Source organism: Ursus americanus, chromosome 13, assembly GCF_024610735.1.
Source record: "Ursus americanus isolate L20-20 chromosome 13, mUrsAme1.1.p, whole genome shotgun sequence".
Classification (NCBI taxonomy): domain Eukaryota; kingdom Metazoa; phylum Chordata; class Mammalia; order Carnivora; family Ursidae; genus Ursus; species Ursus americanus.
In genome coordinates this window covers 58,764,725-58,791,540 of record NC_142139.1, presented here as the reverse complement: position 1 = coordinate 58,791,540, position 26,816 = coordinate 58,764,725, and the positions used below count along the sequence as shown (strand labels likewise).

Below are 26,816 nucleotides of genomic sequence, written 5' to 3'. Positions count from 1 at the left end.
AGTTTAGAGCCCAAATGGTCCTGGATGCTAGTAATCACAAGATCAATAGTTCTACTTAGCTTACTTTGAAAATGACATGGACTTTATTCATGGAAACTATTTGCTACATCTGCATGGTGCCAGAACGAATGGTCTCTTCTGTATAAAAGTCAATTAAATTTTATTTGCAATTAGATGAGTGCAGCATTTACTGACTTGGCCACTTCTACTTTTCTAGCAGTTGTTTGGTCCGCGTGCATCCTTGACTTTTCTGAGTAGGATTGAATAATTTAAGTGCAATATATCAAGTATAAGTAGTTCTTTGCCTGATACAGTGGTCTGAACATTTAAGTACACTTAGATTTTTATTTACTGTGACTGATGATTGAAACTGAAAACCTCAACGATAAAGAATAAGAGCAACAGCTATTACTCATTGAGCAACTAATACGTACAGGTACCACGCTGGATCTTTTTTTCCTATAAAACTCATTTATGCCTCATTATAATCTTACGAGTATATATTATGCATGTAAGAAAACTAAGCATCAGAGAGGCTAAATAACAGTGTAAGAAGTCACATGGGCTGTGGGAGAAAAGTTGGGATTTGAATCTACATTGCTCTAACCCCAAAGCTCAATGATCCTTCTTCACATGATATTGCTTCCCATAATAGTATCATTGAAAACATCAGCAATCCTATTTTATCATAAAAAAATATAAAGACTTAGTGTAGTGTAAATCTTCTTTTTTTATCTGTGAGATGAATCACATCACAGCAGGGAGAAGCTAAATGTTATGTAAAGATGAGAGCAAAATGGAGCTTTAGCTCTCTCTTCTTTAAGCGGGTGACTCAAATCTCTAGCTCTTGCTCTGACATTTCTCTGAAGGCACTGGACATCTGTCCTTCAAGGGCTTTCAGCTCCTCAAACTCAAAATGTCACCAACTGAGCTCATTACCTTTCCTCGCATGTTTCTTTATTTCTTGATTCCTTTCTGCCAAGAGCTCCATGGTCTTTGAGCTACCCAGGCTTGAATACTGGTGGCAGTTCTGAATCCTTCCTCTTCCTTTCACCTGACATTTCTCAATTGCCAGGTCCTGTTGACTCCTCTCTGAACGTGTCCCCTGTTCTGTGATTTCACTGCTACTACTTTAGAGCAGGCTGCTTTTATTCTTTCCTGAAATATATATACATATATATGTATATATATATATACACATAAATATATGTTATATATATTTATAATTTTTAATAATTATGTACTTATATATTTATAATATTTTTAAAGATTTTATTTTATTTATTTGAGAGAGATAGAGACAGAGATAGCAACAGAAAGCAGGAGCAAGAATGAACCAGGAGGAGAGGGAGAAGCAGACTCCCCACTGATCAGGGAGCCTGATGTGGGGCTCAATCCCAGGACCCTGGGATCATGACCTCAGCTGAAGGCAGATGTGTAACCTACTGAGCCACTCAGGTATCCCTATATATACATTTTTTTTTAACCTTAAATTAGCACATTGCTAGTTCCACAGCATTGTTTCTGAATATTATATATACTATCAGGTTGTCAGATAAATTGCAGGATTCCCAGTTATTGAATTTAATAGTTGCATGGGACCTGCTTACAGCAAAAAGAAATGTTTACTTGAAATTCAAATTTGACTGGGCTTCCTGGGTTTTTATTGGCTACTTCTGGCAACCCTTTTATAGTTTTGAATAAAAACTCTTAAATCATCTGACCATGAATAAGCCCAACCAATAGCTCCAGTTTTATCCATCCTTCAGTCCAATACTACTACTTACTGGTCCCACATGTGAGTTATTCTACTGTGATAGACTGAATATCTGTGTTTCTCCCCCAAATATATATGTGTTGAAACCTAATCCCCAATGTGATGACGTTCGGAAGAGGGCCTTTGGGAGGTGATTAGGTCATGAGAGAGGAGCTAGGGGTTTGCGGAGGGCGGTACCCAGCTTTGACATTTGAGAAGCTTGCAGGAATAGTGAAGATCCATTGTCGTGGACATGGATTTTCATTGTTACCAAGCCTGTACTTTATATCCCTTCCTTGTGTACCTTGGTATATCAAACAGGAGTGTTTTGTGAAAACATCTGGGCTCAGTGATATATTTTCATTCATTTTTCTATCGGTTGATATTGAGTATTCTGGTAAGTGTCAGGCCCATTGCTTCTTAGTCCAACAGATAAATTGCATCATTCTGGTTGTTTCTGGTCTGACACAAATAATAAGTTGAAAGACAGCCCAGTTTAGCTCTTTGTAGACAAATTTTATACAGGTTCAAGATTCTTTAGCTCTGGTTTATGAACTTCTTTCAAGAGCATATATGCAAGCTGTATGATGTTGGAAAAGCAATGCCTAGGACCATAATTCTGGGTTCTTTTAGTTCCATCAATATGTAAATCATCGAGTAGAATACAAATGTCCCACCAGCAAAATAGTCAGAATGACATTCCCACCATTGCATATGGATGAAGCCATGGCTGATAAATTCCTTCTCCGAATCTGCTCTCTTGCTGCATTATTTATGGACTTTGAAAATGCAGGTTGACTCCTGCAGTAATTCGTTGGCACTATTCTCCTCCTAGTGGGATCTGTGAGCTGTAACCTGATCCTGGGATGGAAAGCATTTATCCTCTCCTTGACAGCAACATTGTTACTCTAGACCAGCAACAATTGCATTTTTTTTTTTTTTTTTAAATTTTGAGTCTTTACAACTGTAGAAGTTGAAAGGACAATTGAAGATTTCCCTGCTTTGGCTGCCTTTATCTATCTAGAAAAATATTTAATTTGCTTCCACATGGTCCTTTTTAATTAAAACTGAAACTTGGGATTTTTAAGGCATGTTGCATTACCTGAACATTTAAATAAATATTCTCAGTATCATTTAGTTGAAGGTCTTTTCCCCCAAGCCTCCTTTTCTTTCCTTTCCTTTTTCCCCCCTCCCATTTCTGTTAGAACTATTAAAAGCATCCACAGAGACAGCAAGACTTGTTAAGCAAATCTAATGTAAAGTACAGATTTTTTCGGGGAGCCACCAAAGGGAAAAGGACTTTTTGCCACATGGACATGGAATTGCATAAAACACTTCAAATAAGTGAAATACAGTTTTCAGGGCAGGAGGAATCGTCTATAAAATATTCCAAAATTTCACCTGGGAATGAGTACTTTCTTTTTGCCTAACATCTGAAAATTTCCTTATAATAACTGTACAAATTAAAATAAGCTCAGGGACTGCAAGAATATGCCCAAGCCAAAAAGCGTTGAATACGCTGTGTAACGAACAGAGATCGGGAGACGAGAGGCACCAGAGGACTAGCAAGAGAAACTGTCTTCCTTTTCTTCTTTTCAAAAATCTCTATCATTCCATCAGCCCCAGGTTTGTTTTTTTTTTAAAGATTTTTATTTATTTGACACAGAGAGACAGCCACCGAGAGAGGGAACACAAGCAGGGGGAGTGGGAGAGGAAGAAGCAGGCTCCCAGCGGAGGAGCCTGATGTGGGGCTCGATCCCAGAACGCCGGGATCACGCCCTGAGCCCAAGGCAGATGCTTAAGGACTGCGCCACCCAGGCGCCCCCAGCCCAGGTTTTTAAGGAGCTCTTCTGTTTCCTCATTCGATCTGCTCCTCTCTGCCACTATGTTACACTGGAATGCTGCTTGTTAGTATCTGCCTGAACGCTTTTGATTTTTCTTCTTTTCCCTCTGAGGTCATCACTGAAACACAACTCTAAAATACGCCCTTGAAATGTGCTGCCTTTTCTCTTTGGCACACAACTATTTGCATTACCTTTTTTTTGGTGTTCATTTTGTTTTGCGGCTTTTTGAGCAGACGTGTTTGTTGGGAAAGCCTACCTTTGGTCTGCCGATCAGCCTCATCTTGCTCGATGTGTTCCGGATGAGTACAGAGAGATGGCTAGAAACAGCCCATGATCAGCTGAGTGGCGCTGGGGAAGACGGAGCTGGTAAAATGGAATCAGCTACTTGGGCAGCAGGAGAATATGCAAAGTTGTCAACATCCAGCTCACCCAAAGACTGTTTTAGAAATCCATCAATTTTTATCGCCCACTTATTTTTTTGGTGCTACTGATATCTTATGTTTTGATCCAGGTTTTAGAACAATGAGCTAATTTTAGACAAGTAAAAAGCATATAACTAGACTCCTTCAGCGTATGGGGAATCATTTAATAAATGCTATTGGGGCAGAGTACCCAGCATTGTGTACTCTGTGTTTACTCATCTTGGTTGAGTATGCAGTCAATCCCACAAGAGCTACTTATCAACAAGGACTCAGGTTATAGGGAGTTTGGGATTCTTTTAACAATTCTCCTCCAAGAAATTCCATTCATTCAGATGCTGAAGAACTATATAAACATGGAACTGAACTTTTCTTTTCCAATATACTACTTTAAAAAAGTCAAGTCTTAGAAATATTGTATGACTCATTTTATATTTTGGGAGTATTAATTTTCTGAAGTCACTATAGTTGATCTTTCTGCATCGTCTGCGTGATATAAATGTATTTCTATTTGTATCTCTGACTTCATTTTCTTTTTAATTGCCCCATTTGCACATCTTCCTGAATCAAAGTTTACCACTATATGATGCGTAGTTGAAAACCCAGCTACCGTTGCCATGGTTCAGCACTCAAGGGAACCATGGGGGTAACACGTTCCTGGATCGCTATTATGCTACTGTCTCGGAGAGCAGTAATGTGTTCCCCGAGGATCATCTTTCCTCAAATACCTGTTCTTTGGTGAATGAAAACTGAAAACTGTCTTCACGAAGTCCTTCTTGAGGTTCCCAATAACTCTTCTTTAGAATATAAACTTATTTCAAGATCATAGTTGCAAGTTTTGTTGTTAACCTTCAAAGTCTGTATAAGTCAAAGCTATCTTTAGGCTTATTTTTTATGACCTTATATTAAAAAGGGGATACATGTAAGATAATTTAGAAAAAGAAATAGGCAAGAAAAAGTACAAGAAAGTACAAGAAAAAAAAGTACAAGAAAATCATATGTGGCTCTATTGTTAGAAAGAACCAATACTCCCATTTTTATTTATTTCCTTCCAGGTACACAAACACAAGTAGTATAAAAAAGATTCTACTTTACCCATTTTAATAGTGATTCTTCAAAAGGATCATTTTAAGAGTTGCTTATTATGTATTGTAAAGTTATGTAATATTTATTTCACTATTCTTACATTTACTTTTTAAAATACATTTTTTGTTATTAGAAGTAACTGCACAAGGCACACTATCGTATAACTGATTGGGGTGATTATTTCCTTAAGATAGATTTCTGGTATGAAAATTAGAACACAAGCACATATCTCCCCTCCCCTCATGTATATTTCCAAGTGGTTTTTCAAAAAATATTTAAATAATTGACAAACAAGTTCTCTTTCATTTGCCCAGAAAAAATAATATCTTGTTTGAAATTGCTTGTCTTTGATTATTAGCAACATTGAATATTCTTGATTTATTAGTCATTTCGAATTGGGCATTTTCTGTTAGTGTAGCTTATGGTTTTAAAACACTGAAACACTGATCACAACACTGAGGTCTTCATTTCAGGGCTATGCAAAAGAGTTCGCATGCATTATGTTTTGTAGAAAAACTAAGCCTCTTATTTCAGCACCGCTATTTCTGATTCTAGAAGTCAGGTGAGATCACCCTTCTCATTGAAGGCATTCGTCAAGTGCCGATGCATAGCCGTGCTCAGTGCCACCCAGTCTCAAAAGATGCAGCGTCCTCACTGGAAGCATTGTGGTGATGAATGTGAAAGCTTCAGAAAGATGTGTACAAGGTAATTATTTGTCTACTTATTCTTTTTTTTTTATTAAAAGATTTTATTTATTTATTCGACAGAGATAGAGACAGCCAGCGAGAGAGGGAACACAAGTAGGGGGAGTGGGAGAGGAAGAAGCAGGCTCATAGCAGAGGAGCCTGATGTGGGGCTTGATCCCATAACGCCGGGATCACGCCGGGATCACACCCTGAGCCGAAGGCAAACACCCAACCGCTGTGCCATCCAGGCGCCCCTGTCTACTTATTCTTATGTAACTGTCTGTCTTAAGAAACTTCAACAATAGAAAAACTGGAACTTGTTAAATAGATTACAATGCAGTGACTTCCGGACTGGTGGTGTCCTTCATTCTACTCCATGACCTAAGGCATTTAAATATCTGAAAGAGACAGAAAATTAAATTGTTTCGAGTCCTCTTTTGATCATTCGTGAAAAGATAAATATAAAACAGGGACCTTTTAATATCAGAAAACATCAGGTAGGGCTGGATTTTCCAGATCCTAGGCTTGATATATTTCTTATTTCCTATTTCCTGATCACTTATAAATGTGAACTTTAACAGTGTAATTGCTCTGGTTCTTTAGTTTTTGTGGTCATTTATGGCATATGTACCTCTTGACTGTCTCTCCTTTTTGAGTCACTTAGCTGTAGTAACTTTTCCTTCTTCTTTTGGGTCACTCCTCTGTCTCCCAGCGGAGCAGTGCTCTGGGCTTGGTCAGTGGTGACTGACGAACGAGCTACTCAAGGAAACCATGCGGGTAATTCCTTTTTGGGGGCAATGATATCACTGGCAGCTGCCAAATGGCAGAACTGAGAGTTCCTCATTTAAGCAAAGAGGAAACATTAAGTTGTGAAACTCTTCTCATATGTTTTACTAGATCTTTGCCTACCTTACTGGGAAAGATCGGTTTCTGATCTTTGGATCCTTCAGACACTTGGAGGAAAGTGTAGCTATAGATGCCACTTTCGCTGAGTTTTCTGACTGAGTCGGAAGGAGATCTCTCATCCAACTTGATTTTTCCTTTTCTGCAAGAGCTGACTGTGGTGTTCTCAGCAGTACCTATTCTCTCTCGTGCGTAGGAGTGTTTCTCTATGACTGCTTAGCCATGATTCAAGTCACAAGGTACATTTAGAACGTCCTGTTGAGGAAAATTGCATAATTGGAATTCAACCCAAGAGAGGGCTAATAAGGGGCATGGGGAGGAGGGGCAGGGGTAAAGCAGATTAGGAAGGATGAAGTAGTCTGGGAAGATTCCGGTGGCAATCTCATGCCCTTTCATCTCATCATTTCCTTTCTCAAATTTGACATAGTCCTTTTCCTTTGGCATGGTGGTTATTATATTTTTTTGGCCTCCCTTCGCTGGCGATTATTTAATAGCTTTTAAAATAAAAACTACATGAAATGACATGAAGTCAGTTTCATAAATAGAGGAATATTTATGCAGCTCAGGCCCCCAAAGACTGAATATCTGAATTTGTAAACTCCTTGTATTTTACTATTCTTTCATGTATTTCTGCAGTTGAATGACCAGAAGCATCATTGGTGTTCAAATAAGGCTTTCCAGGCTACTAAAAGTAGATCTATAAAATAAGAATGCTTTAATTTTGCTCTTTAATATGGTAAGTAGATTTTTAAAAAATTTTATGAACTACTTAAGGGCAGGGAAGATTTTTTTTTTTAATTGGAAAAGAAGATAAGTTCAGTGACTATTTCCCCTATCATTGTTGAGGCATCGTTCCCCGTCTCTGGTCAAATACTTGCACTTAAAGATACAGCACTTTACACTTGATACATTGATCAGATTGGAAATCCCCAAGTGTTTCCTGATAAATGGGAGCAGTGGAAGAGCATATAACAAATAATGACAACAAATAAACTTAGGAAGAAGAAAGGTTTTCTATCATTAGTTTATCCCAACTAACACCCAGCCTACAATTTTCTGGATTCTGATTTTGAATTTTGAATATAATACTGATCATCAACTAAAGGATGGTTCCCAAATGGTGTTTATAATAAAATTCTCCTCCTACATGTGAAAGTAAATGTGTAGAACTCTACTACAATCCCTCCATGAAGCTTCCTTTAATCCAGAGTCAAGGTTGGTAGAATAATCTCTGAGATTTAATAAGAGATCTAGCTACATAATTTTTCCTTCCTAAGAGGTATTTGAGAACAGGCTGTATAGGGGACAACATGATTCTAGAATCCTGCCCGTTCCTAACTTACCTAGCCAGAGCCTATCTATTCTTCCCCTAGATTTTTACTTTTTTGTTCTAAAATTAAGACTTCATTAAAAAAAAAACCTTTAAAAAAGTATATATAATTATAAAAAATTCTTTATTTAAATTCAATTTAGTTAACATACACTGTATTAGTAGTTACCAGGGCAGAGTTTAGTGATTCATCAGTTGCATTTAATACCCAGTGCTCATTACATCAAGTGCCCTCCCTCCTAATGCCCATCACCCAATTACCCCTCCCCTCCACCCGTCTCCCCTCCAGCAACTCTCAGTTTGTTTCCTTGAGTTCAGCATCTCTTATGGTTTGCCTCCCTCTCTATTTTTAATGTTTTAAAAATATTTTATTTATTTATTTATTTATTTATTTATTTATTTATTTATTTATTTGAGAGAGAGCATGCGCACATACAAGCTGGGGGAAGAGCAGAGGGGGAGGGGGAGGGAGAGGGCAGGGGAAAGAATCTCACGCAGTGTGGAGTCCATCCTGGGGCTCCATCCTACCACCTGGAGATGATAACCTGAGTTGAAACCAAGAGTTGGGGGCCTAACTGACTGAGCCCCCTAGGGGCCCCATTCTTCCCTTTAGATTTTAAATTTTAGGACCACTTTGCTTCTGCCACAAGCAGTGAAGAGCCCAACCAGGAAACTGCTCCCTGTTTCTGTTCTCTCTCGATCCACATCTTTTTGAGCTTCATTTTCTATTCTCATCTTTCCTGCCTTTTATATTGACTTCTGATGTTGGTCACTGCATTTAGGGAGCTGCTTGGGTGACTTTGTCTATTTTCTCACTTCTGTGGGCTCCCCTGACACCACTGACTCTCAGGGACCCTGGGGAGGTATGAGAGGTACTCCTTCTCGTTCCCCATGTAGACCCGCACTGGGGTTGGAGAGGGGGGGTAAGACCACCTCGGAAGAGAGCAGTCACACCATCCAGCAGTGAGCCGAGTTGGCTGCAGTCGACAGATAACAGTGGTCAGTGTCCTTGACACTGTACTTCCTTTTGTTGACCGTGGAGATGGCCAGAGAGGAGCAGGCTGAGGCAGGTTATTTCTGGGAAAGCTGTGGGAATTCAGGGCATCAAAGCTCTCAAGAGTAGAAAACCACTCTATTCATCAGGAAGGCCGTCATCACAGCAGAATTAGCATCTCAAGAGTAAGGTGGGGAGATAGGAGCAGAAGAGCCAGAGAGACTTGTTTTGGAATCATTTTTAAGGAAAAATCTAGAAATAATGATATTAATTATTACTACTAGGTAACCCTATGGCTGAATGATTTTACTTCTAGGTATGTTTTGGGGACACTCTTGCACATTACAAAGAAATACGCTCAAGAATTCTTACAGCACTTTAGTGTCTATAACAGAGTGATTGTAGTTTCAGCGTGTTACTCCTGTCGTCCTGGCTAAGGCTGAAAGCTGAGACCCATGAAGAATACATGGCCCACATTACACATCTGAGAACTACTGACATGGTTGGGATCAGGTCCCTTCTTACAGAGTTGACTGAGTGGTATCCCAAGAAAACCATGCCCCCAGTTTATGGGCGCCCGAGAGAAAGAGAAGCTGGCATTTCAGTTCATAGTTAGATGTTAGTGCATCAGGAAGAGATGGTACAATAGGGACCAGGATGCAGGGAAATTTCCTAAAACACCCTCCCGCCTGGTGTCTGGGGCAGGAGGCCGTAGAGGGTAGCTGAAATTGTGGACTACAGTCTTAGTGATAAGAACGTGTCTGCTAGCAGGACTACCGGCTTTGCATCTATGAGCACGAATGATTGGTTCTTTCATAGGGCCATTACGCCCGAAGGGGCCAGACTGTTAATGTGGACCCAATAGGTAATATGGCAAAGTGATCTGTTACTTCCAGTTTGAAGAATTTAACTGTTTCCATTCATTGGCCAGAATAATCCACTGGCCATATCTCCCTTGAAAAGGGCAGAGAATTTCATCCTCCAAGTATCCAGCAGCAGAAGAGAACTCTTAGTGAGCCTTGGTAATTTCTGACACATCTACTCTATTACCTGCACAAGTGAATTTCTGGATGGATCTAGGCTAGTGGGGAAGTTCAGAGACATTTTGCTTTTACGCTCTGCTCCTTCCTCTTCCTGTGGTTATAAGGCAAGAAGGTAGATAAGGGAGGAGGAATAAAGTAAATAGCCACATTACAGACACAATTTTACTGCAGTGGGTGGAGCCTCCCCTATAAACTGGTAATATGTCTAATAGAAAAACATGCGGAGGGGCGCCTGGGTGGCGCAGTCGTTAAGCGTCTGCCTTCGGCTCAGGGCGTGATCCCGGCGTTATGGGATCGAGTCCCACATCGGGCTCCTCCGCTATGAGCCTGCTTCTTCCTCTCCCACTCCCCCTGCTTGTGTTCCCTCTCTCACTGGCTGTCTCTATCTCTGTCGAATAAAATAAATAAAATCTTTAAAAAAAAAAAAAAAAAAAAAAAAAAAGAAAAACATGCGGAAGTGCCTACATGTCCATCAGTGAGGGCATGGATTATTAGATGGATTGCAGTACTTAAAAAACAATATATTTGATATATAGGAACAGGGATAGAGCCTATTTGTTTTAATGTTGTATGAAATGCAATGGTGAATGAAACAACCCATATTGTATAATAATAAGTACAGTATAAAATTGAAATGTCTACACAGCACTCTATCCTAAACTTTTCATGAACACATAGAGGTATATGTGTGCATCTGCGTGTGTGCAAACAGAGATGGGCCAGAAGTCCATACCACGTTGATGATGCTGGTTGACTCTTGAGAGAGGCGAGAACTAGAAGTTTTGGGTAAGAGGAAGCCAATGATACTTCAACCGTAGGTGTAATGCTTGTTAATCTAAAGCTGTCTATGCAAGCACGGCAACAATCTTTGTAACTGTCAACAGTTACAATGGTATGAGCATGCACATTTGTTTTAATTATGCTCTGCACCTTTTTCTGTTTTTACGATTTATCAAAAATGACATTAAACACAACGTAAAGACAAAAACTACAAAGGCTGTATGATCTCAACACTTAGGTTCAGTCTGAGAAGGCAGATCATATATGTGTTCGGTTGTCTGTGTGGGGAATATGGCCCGAATTAATATTTATGGGGAGTTTCTCATATGCTATGGGGCACATTACCTGGTATTTTCTAATTAGTTCATCGATGTCCTGATTTACATGTCATTTGCATAATGCAGAAAGATGATGTTGAATTCACTTGACATTTCTACTTTGCGGGTGAATGGAGCTTAGAGGTTATACCTGCAGAGCTTGAGTTCCGAGGTTAGTGCTTCCCAGCTGTGTGGCTTTAGGCAAGTCTCATGATCTCGTGGAGCCTCAGTTTCTTACCAATAAAATGGGGGAAGATAACCTGTCTTGTCTCGCAGGGCTGCTGCCAAATCCTATTACCCCTGTGGAAGCGTTTCAAAGCCTGGGCAGTGGCATAATACACTGAACTTGCTTTTTATTAAGTAAAAAAATAGATCGTTAAGGGAAGGAGCAGTGAAGTATGGACACAGGGACATGAATTTTCTATTTCAGCGTAGAAAACGTTTGCAAAACCTCAAGGCCAAAGAAAATGGAAACTTTGTTTCTCTCTGAATCTGGAGAGTAGCCTGTAAGACTATGCATTAGATATTACACAGGGGAAAGGTGTGCCCAGGCCTGACATACACCAGAAACTTAATAGAAGCACTACAATTAATTATTATTTGTACATTTTTACATAATTATAGGGTCAAGTGGAAACTAATGGAGAAAAGATGAAATTGGAACCTCTTGAGGATGCTTGCTAAGAAAACAACATCAGATAAAAACAGACAAAGTCCTGCATTCTAGGAATATCTCAAAAAGATCAATTTCCCCTTTTAAAACAGTTTCAAGGGGTGCCTGGGTGGCTCAGTTGGTTAAATATCTGTCTTTTGCTCAGTTCATGATTTTTGGGTCCTGGGATCTTAGCCTTTTGTCAGTATCCCTGCTCAGCAGGGAGTCTGCTTCTCGCTCTGCCTCTGCCCCTCCCCTCCTACCTGTGCTGTCTCTCTCTCATCTCAAATGAGTAAACAAAATCTTTAAAAATAGTTTGAAACATAGTTCTAAAATAGACGTTGGTCAGTTTTATAATGTGTAACAGCACATTATATTCAGATGAGAATGAATCTGTCTCTTAATATTTTGCAGATTCGTTTTTAATGGAAAAGACTTTGAAACGGAGAAGTCAACCTTATACCTTCGTTCCTGGAGAAAGTGTACAAACATGTCTTTCTTCTCAAGGAAGCACTAATTCTTTAATAATCATACAGCCTCTAATTGAATTTTTATAACCTGCATAAAAGGAACTCCTGTAACAAAGTAGGTCCATCTTATTTCTTACACCTGCAATGGAAATACCACAAGCACTCCAAGTAATACTGTCCTATGATAATTTTTTAAATTTGCATATTTAGAGGAGCTTTAACAACTTGACAGAGAACTTTCAGTTGATCATGAGCTTTTGTTATTGCTTTTGCTTCAGTCCCCTTTGAGTACCCATTTTCCTTTCCCCAAATTTGTAAACTCTGGAATTAGGTAGATATAATACCCTATTTCAGATACACTTGCATTGCTGAACTACCAGAACTCTGGATGGTGATTATCTTATTTTATGATTACCTCCTCATTTTTATAGATGAGGATGCAGCTTAATAATCATTAATAGCTATGAAAATAAATGCTTACAGGGAGGATCTAAATTACGAATCCTTTTGCTTTCTCATTGGTATCCAACCGAAGGGGGGATTTATATATGCTGTATCTCACACTAGTTAATACTCAGAGGGATGAATTAAATACCAATAAGTGGTTTAAATGTAAAAACGAGATTATTGAAGAAAATATAATGAAAATGGTCAATGCAAAGCACAGGCAGAATATGTCACAGAAAGAAAGAGCAGAAGATCAAAGACATCAAGCAAAAACAAGTTTAAATTTAATTTAAATGAAAGTCAGCTCAGAATCTCCAGAAGTCTGCAAAGTTGAGACTAAAAATATAGATGCTTTTGTATGTTGTATCTTTTAAAAATCTCAGATAAATGAGTGAAATGAATCACATCATTCTATTAGGAATTTGAGACTATGTTCTAAAGAGGAGAAAGATTATAAATTTATTTAGTAAATCGAAAATAAAATTTTCTCCAGGCCTTCACCCCTGTGCACCAACAATGTACAAGTGACATGGATAACATTGATTCTTTAGGGGAGACTAGTGGACGGCACCAGCAGGGGTTCGCTCCCCGTATCGCATCACCATTTTTACTTTTCTTACAGAAACTGCAGTCACATGTTCGGTCCTCAAGAAACTTGGATTGAATGAATGATAGTCTACCAGTGAAGTTTTTGTCTTTCCCACTTAGAAGTTAAATTGAAATGAACATTTTGTAGAAAGCATTCATCCATCTCTCTACTGGCTATCATTCATCTGTCTCATATTTTATGTCTTCGTAGTGGCTCCCGACCATCCCCTACAACATCTCGGATGCCGCAGTAGAATCTGCCAATGGGCAGTGTGCTGTGATTCAGAGTTAACAGGGGGAGTGAAATAAGTGGTCAGTTACGACCCCTGGTCCAGGGCAGTCTGAGCCACGACCCCGTGTCTTTCTATAAACTCTTGGATGACTGGTGGCCTTTGGCTGTGTTCTGTGATGCCAGCGGTTATGCAAAGGAGCTTAGGGGCCACAAAAGACACCCTTTCTCTCCAGTCTGTCTCTCTTCCCATTAAAAGAGCTTTCAGCTGTTTTCATGTTTGCGTGTGTGAGTATGTGTGTGAGTATGTGTGTGTGTGTGTGTGTGTGTGTGTGTGAGGATGGGGCCTTCTTTAAGCTTTTGTTTTGAGTGCTGTAGTAGGATCCACAATTTCATTCTTAAATGTGGAACAGCTGATGAACCATTATTAGTCAGCCGAAGAATTCTAAATATAACAATCTTTAAGACCATTCACCTAGAAAAACATAGCTTAATTTTGCATATATATGCATATATAAATATTGATAACATATATAAATATTCATTTGAACATCACGATCAAAGATCAAAGATATTTTTTCTATTCTCTTTCTTTTGTGTGTCTCTGTGTGTGTGTATGTAATAGAAAATGAAGACTTATAGTTATTTTTAAATTTAAAATATATATTAAAATTTTTTTATTTATTTGAGAGAGAGACTGTGCATGCATGGGGGGCAAGAGAGAGAGACTCTCTCAAGTAGACTCCCAGGTGAGCACAGAGCCTGAGGGTTGGGGGGGGCCTCCATCTCACAATCCTGAGATCATGACCCGAGCCAAAATCAAGAGTCAGTCACTTAACTGACTGAACCACCCAGGCACCCCTGAAGATTTATAATTAATGATAATGACTGACAGAGTTAAAATATCCAGGATATGAGGGACTTTGATTAATAAAAGTCCCTACGATTCCAAAATATCTTTCCCAACTATTGATTGATTCCTCATTTTTTAAAAAAAAGATTTTATTTATTTATTTGTCAGAGAGAGAGAGCACAAGCAGGGGGAGAGGCAGACCGTGCTGAGCAGGGAGCCCGATGCGGGACTTGATCCCAGGGCCCTGGGATCATGACCTACGCAGAAGACGGACACTTAACCAACTGAGCCCCCCAAAGTGCCCCATCCTACTTCAGTCTTATTTGTTATGATACCATTGTGATTTACTGTATGATAGATCCAATGTTTTTCAAAGAGTAATTATCAAAGAATTTTGGAAGTCTCAATAATGATAGCACTTTTCGTGTGCTTCAAATTAAGTGTTGCACCTCCGAAAGAGAAGTTCTGAAAAATAAATTGGTAAACATATCATTAGTCTTAAAATGCTAATATTCCAGTTTGAGAAACTGAAGATCTTTTTGTCAAGTGATGTTGTCAAAGATTTATGTGATAAAACGTTCATGACATAATTTTACATAATTGAAAATACTTCAAAATAATGTAGGTATCCAATAATAAGAAAGTGAATAAATAGACATGCTGTATTCATGTGTAAAATCCATGGTTAAATTTTATTTTTAAAATTTCATTCCTTTTGATTATATTGGAATTATTCATAAGAATAAAAAGTGTAGAATGTAGGTGACTAAGCTGAGTGTACTTTATCATCCTAATTTTCAATTTTGGGGAAAAAAGGTATCTTCACAACAAAAAAATGGAAAGATATATGTCAAAAATTAAAATTATTTAATTAATTGGGTAAGAGACTGCAAGTATGTTTTTTCCTTTTCATAGCTCATGGATTTTCAAAGTTTAAAAAAAAATTAGCGTGAATGTATAGTTTTATAATAGGACTACAACCAAAAATAAATTATGTATGCAATTTTTAAAAATCTTCATAATATTGAACACAATGATTCTACTTCCAGAAATATTTCTTTTTCTTTTTTTTTTTAAAGATTTTATTTATTTGACATAGAGACAGCCAGCAAGAGAGGGAGCACAAGCAGGGGGAGTGGGAGAGGAAGAAGCAGGCTCCCAGCGGAGGAACCTGATGCGGGGCTCGATCCCAGAACGCCGGGATCATGCCTTGAGCCGAAGGCAGATGCTTAACGACTGTGCCACCCAGGCGCCCCTCCAGGAATATTTCTGAATCAAATAATTCAACATATAGAATAAATTTTTCTCATGAAGTACTGCATTAAATGTTTCTAAAAACATGGGGCGCCTGGGTGGCACAGCGGTTGGGCGTCTGCTTTCGGCTCAGGGCGTGATCCCGGCGTTACGGGATCGAGCCCCACATCAGGCTCCTCCGCTGGGAGCCTGCTTCTTCCTCTCCCACTCCCCCTGCTTGTGTTCCCTCTCTTGCTGGCAGTCTCTATCTCTGTTGAATAAATAAATAAATAAAATCTTTAAAAAAAATGTTTCTAAAAACAGAAGTAAAAATTATAAATAATTTAAATCCAAAATTAAAATACAGTTATACGACTTATAGTACATTCACCAAATGGACATCATAGCCATTAAAAAATAATGTTTGCAGGGATCATGTATCTATGTGAGATAATATGTATTTTTAAATGGTAAGTAAATTTACAGTGCAAAATTGGATGTATAATGCTTTGGAAAAAAAGAAGGAAGTATGCCAACATGTTAACCACACTGTTTTAGCATGATGGGTATTTTTATCACTTTTTTCTATTTTTCATTTTATTATTTTTATAATAACATTTAGTTTTATCAAAAAAAAAAAAAAACCCAACCCACAAGAATTCAGGCTTCTGATGTATCCTGATAATTAGTTGTTTACTCAAGGAGTTAGAGAATGATTAATATATATCGGGTTTTTTTTTGTTTTTTGTTTTTAACAATCATCTGTTAAAAAGCTTATCAAAAATTGACGTATTATTTATATCATTCACAATAGGATTTTAGGCAACTTTTCATTTGTGGCGTTTTGGCCAGTTCCCACTTACTGGGGATTTTTTTTTTTTTTAAGTTTGAGTTGCTATGGCTTACTTAACATAATTACTGATTTCTCTTAGGGCCACCACACAGTCCATTAACCTAATAATGCTGGTTTTCCACGTTGATTTTTTAATGAAAGAGTTCTTGCAGGGTCAAGAGAAGTACAGGCACGTAGGACTTTGTACCTTCCCAGTGAAACTCAGACGGAATAATTCAACCAGCCGAAGAGACAGTTGTTAGCAAGGTTGGTAGACATAGCTGCCCAGCCCAGGGGTGCTGCTATTACTTGCTCTCGCTGCTTTTTGCAGTCATTCAGAAAGACTGGAAATCACAGAAAGTGCATCAAACAGAGCTCTGGCCTTTGTATCTTATGGATGTGACTAATGGCTGTCACCTGGGCAGCGATTTGCTGTGACATCTGAAAATGAGGGTCCAGCCTAAACTGTTTTTATGACTTCAGAAAGCTCTGGAAAGCACCCCGACCTGTGGCATCCTTTACTAATTTTGTCACTGCCTTCTTTGTGGTTCAGGCAGGAAACAAGGATTCTAAGGAGTAGGTGGGTCTGGATTCATTTTGTCCTTTACAGGGTCTCATCCAATGACAGAGAAAAATTAGTGAAATCATTGCTATTCAAGATCAACATTGTCTTCAACCAGAAGATTTTTTTTTCTAGCACCACTTAAGGCCACAATTACCTACTACCATAATATAAACATTTAACTCTGAGCCTCAACTCTACTTGGTCTTTGACCTAGACACCTTCACTTAAAAATCACAGCTCATTTTTGCTTATGATTGAATAACACTTGAAAGACTAAAGTTTCAATTACCTTTGAGATGTGAGTTAGTAATGTTTTCTCAACTGTGTTGTTTCATTCTTTTTTTTTTTTTTTGGTCTGTTCATTTTATTTTATTTATTTATTTATTTATTTATTTATTTATTTATTTATTTATTTTAAGGAACGAAACACTTTTATTTTTTAAAATTTTTTAATTTTATTTTTTTATTATGTTCAATTAGCCGACATGCAGTACATCATGAGTTGTTGATGTAGTGATCAACGATTCATTAGTTGCATATAACACCCAGTGCTCATCCCAACATGCGCCTTCCTGTTTCATTCTTAATGAAGTACTGGGCTAATGATATGTCTATCACCTGTACATGGTTAGACGGTAAAAATCCTACTATAAAATCAGGTACCCAAATCCAGTATGCACTCTATGTGCACGATAGCCTAGAGCCAGTAGACCAAATATTTCCTCAATGATAGCCCTTCATTAGGCAAGATGCTTCTAAGGAGTCTGGAAGTGTAAGTTCTGGCATCATAAGCCACCATTTCAGGGAGCACAACTTCATATTCTCTTTATCACAACCCCTATAAAAAATTTATAGTTGAAAAGGGTCTCCTTTTTTTGAAGGTATATTCCTAGATATTGGATTACTTAGAGATAACATTGAAACTCCAGGCGCAACTAGGAGAATTTACTGCTAGCAGACCTATCCTAAAAGAATGGCTAAAGAAAGTTCTCTTCTCTGAAAAGAAAAGAAAGGCTAAAAGAAAAAAAAAAATCTTGGAACATCACAAAAGAAGAAAGACAATGGAAAAAGCAAAAGCATGGGGCAATGCAGTACATTTTCCTTTTCTTGAGTTTTTGAAACTGTCTGAAAGTTGAAGCAAAACATTATAACACTGTTTACTGTGGATGTCACTGTATATAGAGCAAGTATTTAAGACAATTATATAATAAGTAGGAGAAGGTAAAGGAACAGAAAAGGAGTTACAGATTTGCAAAAATGAAGCAAATGGCTCAGCATTTGGGAACATTGCTGGAGCATTTCCCTGTGGCATTCCAGTCTTGATGACAGTGTTAGTGGAAGGAATCAGAGCCTACGAGGGTTACGGTGTCCCCTGACAGGATCTGCCAACCACTTCTGGACAATAATGTCGGTATTATTTGAGGTGGATGCTTGCCTTCTGATTTATTTAGTTGAGTAACTGAGTAAAGAGGACATTCAATTATTTAGAAAAGAAAGAAGTAATTTTCGACTTGAGTGAAGACTTCATTTGGGAGCCACAAACATTAACAAGTAATATCTTGGAAATTATATAGCACGTATATTCCTTGAAAAGTACGTATCTTTTGCAGCAAAATCTTGAGGGTTATGTTACTGAGTGAACTGAGGTGAGTATGAGGAAGTATTATTTAATGGCATTCTGTACCATTAACTGATAGACTGTGCTGTCTGAAGACCTGAGGCAGATTTAAAATTCCAAAACTTATTATAATTTTTAACAGTTGTGAAATTATCAAAATGCACATGAATTAGGATAAGCCACTGATAATTTTATAATGCAGATATAATTTCAGAAGACTGATCAGTAAGAAAATTAAAAGCTTTTCATTTTAAAGTAGCAATAATTCTTTAAAGGTGTATTTGACGAAGAGAAGATCCAATTCACAAAATAAGCAAAATAAATAGATAAATAAAATTAAAAAAAAAAACAAGGAATGACCCTAACTGAAAAGTTTTGTGGTCTACATAAAGCAAACCTCAGAAATATTGTAAAAATTATAAAAGACCTGAAAATATATCACGTTCATGGAAGGAAAAATTGAATAACATTAATGCTAATTCTGCCTAAACTGAAAGCTATACAGCCATCCAATATAAAATCGAGTATTATCTCAAAACTCATTAAAATAATTGAAAAAGGAATTTCAAAATAAATACACTGAAGGCTATCCTTAGACTATCTAAGGAAAGTTTAAAAAAGGATTTTGAGGGGTTAGGGATATGGGGTTTGACGTCCCAGCCACTTAAAATGGAATAATTAAAAAAACAATGTGACATTTGTATAATTGTTAAAAACCAAGTTAAATGCTCAGAAACACATCTTAGTATAGAAAATTAGTATTTAATAAAAGAAACATCGCAAATAAATGGGAAAGGGGATGGACAATTTTAAAAACAAATGACACTGAGAAAATTGGTTAGCTGGAAAAAAATAAGCAAAAAAAAAATTCACCTCCTATGTTGCAAAAAACTCAATTTCACGTGATTTAAATATTCTTTTTTTTAAAAGATTGTATTCATTTATTTATGAGAGGCAGAGAGAGAGAGAAAAAAAGAGAGGCAGAGGGAGAAGCAGACTCCCCACGGAGCAGGGAGCCCCATGCTGGACTCCATCCCAGGACCCTGGGATCACGACTGAGCCACCCAGGTGCCCTGATTTAAATACTCTAGCAATCAAATTATAGTCCAGTAAAAATTGGGGGTTTAGAAGATGTTGTATGTTGATATGGATGAGGGTGCTCTAAGCATAAAAAAAAAAAAAGAACAACGATCGATATGTTCAAATACTTTAAAAATCCAACTGTGTCCATGAAAAATCATCATACAGAAAACTCAAAGATTAAAAAGTAAGAACTGCAAAATATTGACTATTATAAACAGAAACCATTTAGAGAAATTTTAATAAATTAAAAAATAAACACCATTCTAAAAGTTGAGAAAAAGGCCATTTACTTCCTATACATTATAAAAAGTGAATATAGCCAATTAAAATATTAAAAAGTTCAGTGAATTTGATAAACAAGAATATTTTAATGTCTATCTTAATCTTCCTTCTTTGATGGTGAATGAGTTTGAACAGATGACAACAATAATAAGGATGATAAAGAACGGAAACAAATCGACATCTCTGGTATAACAACTCCATAGACCAGGCATTGGACTAAGTGATATCTCACTTAATACTCAGTTCAGGTTTGTGCAGGAGATTTATGATCCCCATTGTGTAAAAAACGGAGGCCTTGAGAAATTGATCAAGCTGCCTAACGACACATAGCAAGCATTAATAAAAATGATGGATACCATTAATATATTTATTACAGGTTTACTAAGCACTTGCTAATGGCTTTACGTGCGTTATTTCCCTTACTAGTCAAGCAACACATCAGACAGATACTATTATTTCAATATGCTCATTTTACTGATGAGAAACTGAAGCTGGGATGATTAGTTGGTCCGTGTTTTTTTAATAACACAGTTGGTAAGTGGCAGCAATAGGATATAAACATAGGAATGTCTTAGTCTGGAATGCCTGAACTTTCAATTCTGCCATACTCTCTCCATTTCTCAAGTTCAATATTGGTGATGTCCCTATTGAAATCCCTCAGATACCTGAAGCTTACATGCCTAAAATTGTATTTTTCATCTTATCCCTTGAGTGATCTTGGTGGAAAGTATGGTCATCTGATCAGTTTCCATTGGCAGATGACTCTCTTCCTCTCTCATCTTTGTTCTCATCAGTGATCCTTACTTTCGACTCCCTCCTAAACAGTCATTCTCCTCTTCCCAAGATTACTGCTGCCTTGGTTTAGGTCACATTAATGTCTCATCCAGCAATTTCTTGCTTAAGCTAATACAACTGATCCTAACCAGCTTCTGTAACTCTTAACTTGCCACAGAGATCCACCTCCTACCTATTCTCCATACTACTGGTAAGATGATTCTTCTGATCCCTAGAGTTTTATGGTATATTTCTGATTATCAAAATAATAGAAGTAACGTTTATTTAAAGCTTTGGGAAAATAACAATCATGCTTACTCCCTATAATCCCACTCAGTTACGACCACCACTAACATGTTGGTGCATTGGTTAGGTCTACAGTATGCATCTCTGGTTTGCTCATTCCCTACAGCGGTGAGTACAAAACTTGAACCTGCTCTTTAATTCCTGTCCAGATCCTCTGACCACACCCTCCATCTCCCCTCCTTTTTTTAAATAATAGAGAAAATTTACTCTCCGCTATCTTTACATTCTGTTCTTTTCTTCCTCTTCCTTCGTCCCAGCTTTCCATAATGTTTCAGAGAAAAAGATGTTCTTTCTCCCATTCAATGTGGATCATTTAAATGTTCTAAATCTAATTTCTTCCCATATCCTTTTAAACCTAGTTACTTCAATAATCGCCTTCAAGAACTCTTTTAATCTTTGGTATATAATCATGATCGATGATTATACTATAGTTAAAGAACATCTAACAATATTGAATGGCATGGGAAAATGCTCCCTAATAAATGCTGCACAAACAGAAAGACACAAAATTGTGTGTACCTTACTATCTCAAACACACACACACACACACACACACACACACACACCCCAAAAACAAAAAGAAAAACCTATCATTTTGTACTTTGTAATAGTATCTTTGAGATTGCTTTCTTGATATCGATAGGAATGATGAGGTCCTAGAATGGCTGAGGTTAGGTATCAGTCCTTAACTACCAGAGATAAGGTGGAGGCAATCACTATAATGGACACAAGGGTACAATGGAAATCAGAATATTTTGACACTTACGAATTTTGAGGAGTCATTAATTGTCCTTATAAATGAAATAAATAGGCAGCCTGCTAACTTATTACTTTATTGATACAGCACAAAATCCTCCAGATCTACTGGCCAAAATCCTGATGTAAGTCACACCGATGGAGAGTTTTAATATCTTCCCTGTATTCTTGGTCTAAATCAGGACTATAGACCTGTATCCTCTTGAATGAAGGGAATTCCAATTCCCATTGAGCAAGAACCACGCAGCACTTCCACAAACATGACTTCTTCCAAGTCTCCTAAAATGGACGTGTGGCCATTTATTATGAGGACAACACACCTAGGGAGGGAATGTACCAGAACTTTTATTGATATCTGATCACATGATCTTAATTTCTAGGGACCCAAAATGCCACCATAGCCATCAATCAAAGTGGGTCTTTATAGAGGTCAGAGGATAAATGGAATTTTAACCTATGTCTGTTTAACAGTCAGTTCAGAGGGTCTGCAGACCTAAGCTTCTGAATGTGTAATTGAAGTACGCATACTCGGCAACTGGCTGAATCTTCGCGTTGACTTCCAGAACTGTGAAATGAGGGTAACAATCATAGGAAGAGCTAAGTGGAAGCCCCAGAGCTTTCCTCATAATAGGGTAATAATCCAAAAGCAGTACTGTATCCCTTCTGGATCTGCAGAGATGAGTGCCGCATTAAAGATACGAAAGATGAAAGGTGGTAAATCCTATCACATTTCCATTTAATCTGCCTGTTTTGCCAGTGCAGAAGAGAGATGCGTACTGGAAAATGACCGAGGATTATCATCAACTTAATCAAATCAACACAATCTGGCACTTGATATACAGTTATTTATCTGGCAAATATTTTTTTCCATATAAATGTGCAAGGACCTCCAGAAGCAGTTTGCTTTCTCTTGATAAGGATGATAGAACATCGTCACCATCTTGCTCTCTGCTGTAATTTATTTGAGACAGACCTTGATCACATCTTTTTATTTTTTTATTTTTAAAGATTTTCTTTATTTATTTGACAGAGAGACAGCCAGTGAGAGAGGGAACACAAGCAGGGGGAGTGGGACAAGAAGAACCAGGCTCCCAGCAGAGGAGCCTGATGTGGGGCTCGATCCTAGTACTCTGGAATCATGCCCTGAGCCGAAGGCAGACGCTTAACGACTGCACCACCCAGGTGCCCCAGACCTTGATCACATCTTAACATCGTACTGAATATCACACTGGTTCACTACACTGATGATATTACGATAATTTTTTTTTTGATGAGCCAGAACCTGGGAATTACTTTGTATATCTCAGTAAAACACATGCAAGCCAGAGGGTGGGAGATAAACTCTACAAAATTCAAGGTCATTCTCTTGCTGAAGTTTCTGGGGGAGAGTCCAGTGTTCTGCAGCATGCCAGAATCTCTTCCCTACACTGAAAAACAAGTGAAACCATCTTATACATCTACGATTAAAAATAAGGCATAAGGTTGGTATGTTTCTTTGGATTTTTGAAGAAACATATACTATATTCGAATATGATTATCTGACTCATTCTGTGAGTAACCCATACAGTTGTTCCTTTTGAGTAGAACCATAGGGGAAAAATAATAAAATGTTGTGCAAAATGTCCAGGCTGCAGTGCAAGCTACTGTTTAATCTGGGCCTTTGATCAGCAGAGCCAATGATACCCAAAGTATCTAGAACAAATAGAAATGCTGTATAGAGATTGTGGCAAGCCTCAATAGGAGAATTATGGCACACTCCACAGGGGAAAGTCATACCCTCTCCTGCATGTAACTACTTTACTTTTGAGAAATAGCTCCTGACTTGCTACTAGGCCTTGTTAAAGATTGAATACCAAACAATGGGACAGCAAATGACCATGTGATCTGAGCTGGCCATCATGAACCGGAAGTTATTTGACCCATCAAGTCAGAAGTTTGGCATGTGTAACAGCAACCAGTCACCAAACAAAAGCAGGTCTATAGGTTAGAAGTAAGTTGTATAAAGAGGTGAGTTAGAGTTCCTACTGGATCTTACCTAAACTCATTTTTGCAGATGGTTCTGCATAATATGCTAGCATCAACTAAGTGGACGAAAAACAGCACTAAAGTCTCAAAAAATAGTGTCCTGAAAAGTTGTAGTGAAAGGAAACACTATAAAATGGCAGACCTTGAGGTATAAATTTTGTTGTTCACTTTATCTGGACTGAAAGATGGCCAAAGGTGTGGACATACATTAATTCATGGACAGTAACTCATGGTTTGCCTGGATAATGAGGAACTTGGAACAAGGTTGGTAACAAGTTCTAGGGTGGAGATATGTAGATGGATCTCTTAGAATGGCATGGAATTTGAAATGCTTTAGATTCTATTTGAAAGCTCACCAAGGAAACCCGCAGTAATTCAGTAAGGAGGGTTGTGGTTGGTTGATTGCTTTGTACTTTCCTGTTACAGGACTATACTGGAATATACATGAGTATACATGAATCTGAATTTTTCTTTCCTTTCTACAGTGCTTCTGCCAGCCCCATCATCCTTGAATTTATAAAAAGCCTTAATCATTACCATGACATTCTGCAAGTACTGGAACAAAGAATTGTATAGCAAAAAGTGAATGGTAGGGTGACCAATCATCCTGGTTTGAGACCAAGCGCTTTCTGGTGATGTAAGACTTTTGGTGTTAAAACCGGACCAGGCCTGGTTTTCTCTTGCCAGAGATCTAGCAGGCAAAGAAAAGGGTTAATTAATTTATCTGGATCACTAAGGAAAATTGTCTTGCTGCCACATATTGAGGATTCTTACAATTCAGGAATAAAGGTTAAAATCATTTCATTCCTTAAGGGCTAAAAGTACTGACTGAACATTAGGGCAAAAAGAACATGCAATGGGTGGTACAAGATAGAAATCATATGTTTCAGTAGTTTCATGACAAACTAGAGAATTGAGAAATGTATTAGTTGTATTTTCTTCTTGGCTTGTTGTGTGTATATATTGTACACGTCAACTAATTTATTTTTTATTCCTTATTTCCCACGATTGTTTTATATTGGATTATTGTCTCTTAAATTTCAATTTATTCTTTAGGTTACAAAGTATTCAGATGGTATTTGTCTGATTTAGAGGAAAAATTATTGCCAGAGCTGCGACTTCCCAAAGATGGCTATGGTGATTGTTGGGATTTTATATCTTTTGTTTTTGGAGACAGATTGAGAGTGGCCTCATTTGTTGTTCTGATATATAAATTCAAAGGTATGTATCAGGGTCTATACGAATGTTGAGAAGCCAAGAGTATGAACTAGGATGGCTATTAAGCTATTCTCTCTTAGGTCCAAATATACATATTTTTAAGATTTTTAAAAAAATTTACCCACCATTTGCATCAACATGGATGGAACTGGAGGTTTTAGGCTAAGTGAAATAAGTCAAGCAGAGAAAGATAATTATCATATGGTTTCACTCATCTGTGGAACATAAGGTATAGTGCAGAGGATCACAGGGGAAGGGAGGGAAAACTGAATGGGAAGAAATCAGAGAGGGAAAGCAACCATGAGAAACTCTGGACTCCAGGAATCAAAGGGTTACAGAAGGAAGGGGGGTGGGGGAATGGGGTGACTGGGTAATGGGTATTAAAGAGGGCACGTGTGGTGATGAGCACTGGGTGTCACACGTAACTAATGAATCATTGAACATTACATCAAAAACTAATGATGTACTATATGTTGGCTAATTGAACATAATAAAAAATAAATAAAAAATAAAAAATAATAAAATTTTAAAAAGTATTTATTTGACAGAGATAAAAAGAGAGAGTGCACACAGGCAGGGGGAGCAGCAGAGAGAGAGGGAGAAGCAGACTCCCTGCTGAGCAGGGAGCCCAGACCTGTGGGATCATGACCTGAGCCGAAGGCAGATGCTTAAGCGACTGAGCCACCCAGGAGCCCCCAAATATATTTTTGTATGTAGTGCTGGACTTTAACTCTGTAAATGACATCACACACATATATTTCATTTCCAGCTGGCTTTCAGATAAGTTTTGCAAATGAAGGATATTAGAGCAAGATTGGAAGGCAGAGGAAAGGAAGAATTCTTTTTCCTCTTTGCTTATTGTTTCTGTCGGGACTGTCCCTGCAATGACACTTTGCACTCAGAGCAATTGGCTCATCTCTGACTTCTCTCAGTACTTCTTGAAGCAGCCTCACAAGGCCCACAAAAGTAGGAGAAGCTCCAGGGCTGCTCCTTCACACTTCTAAATTCAGATAACCCTTCATGATCCCCATTTTCCCTCAGCCCAAGGGGAGAGGGAAAAGCACCAGCTTCTTATAGTCATTATCTGAGTTATTTTAATGTCTTCTTTTTGGTTCTTAAGTCCTCCCCTACTTGTACAACTAATCTCTTACATTGAATTCCTTCTGATGAAATATCTACTGTGCTTTCTGTTTTTCCTCACTGGTTCCTGACCAATATGGAGGTGAAAAAAATAGATCACGTGGGGAGAACAGGGAGCCAGTAAAGAGAACTGTGCAGTTGTAATTGAGGAGCTAAAAATATGGCATAAGATGTGCTCAGACTTGTGATGAGTACTGGGTGATGTATGGAAGTGTTGAACTGCTATGTTGTGCACCTGAAATTAATATGACACTACTAACTATACTGGAATGAAAAAAAAAAAAAAAAGAAAAAAGATGTGCTCAGAGAGTAAATGGGGTATAGGTCTAGTAGGGCTGTGAAGACTCCACAAAGATTTTGGCTCTTGTCCTAAATATGACAGGGAGCCGTTGGGATGTTTTATCATTTGTGTAGCCTATAAAAATTAAAATGTGTAGCCATCCTTGCAAGATTAAAACAATCATTTCTTGAACTGCTCTGTTCTTTTTCAGTCTTTTCCTTCTTATTTCGAACTTTTCCCTCCTTTGTCTCCATCCTTGCCCCCACTGAAAAGCTTATTACAGAACACATTTTTGTTCAGATACAGC

General features: G+C 37.9%; 1 protein-coding gene across 1 annotated transcript in view; it reads right to left on the bottom strand.

The window, feature by feature from the left end:
- GALNTL6 (polypeptide N-acetylgalactosaminyltransferase like 6) overlaps positions 1 to 26,816 on the bottom strand; it is a 1,133,074-nt gene that overhangs the window by 245,001 nt on the left and 861,257 nt on the right. The gene's annotated exons all lie outside the window — the stretch shown is intronic.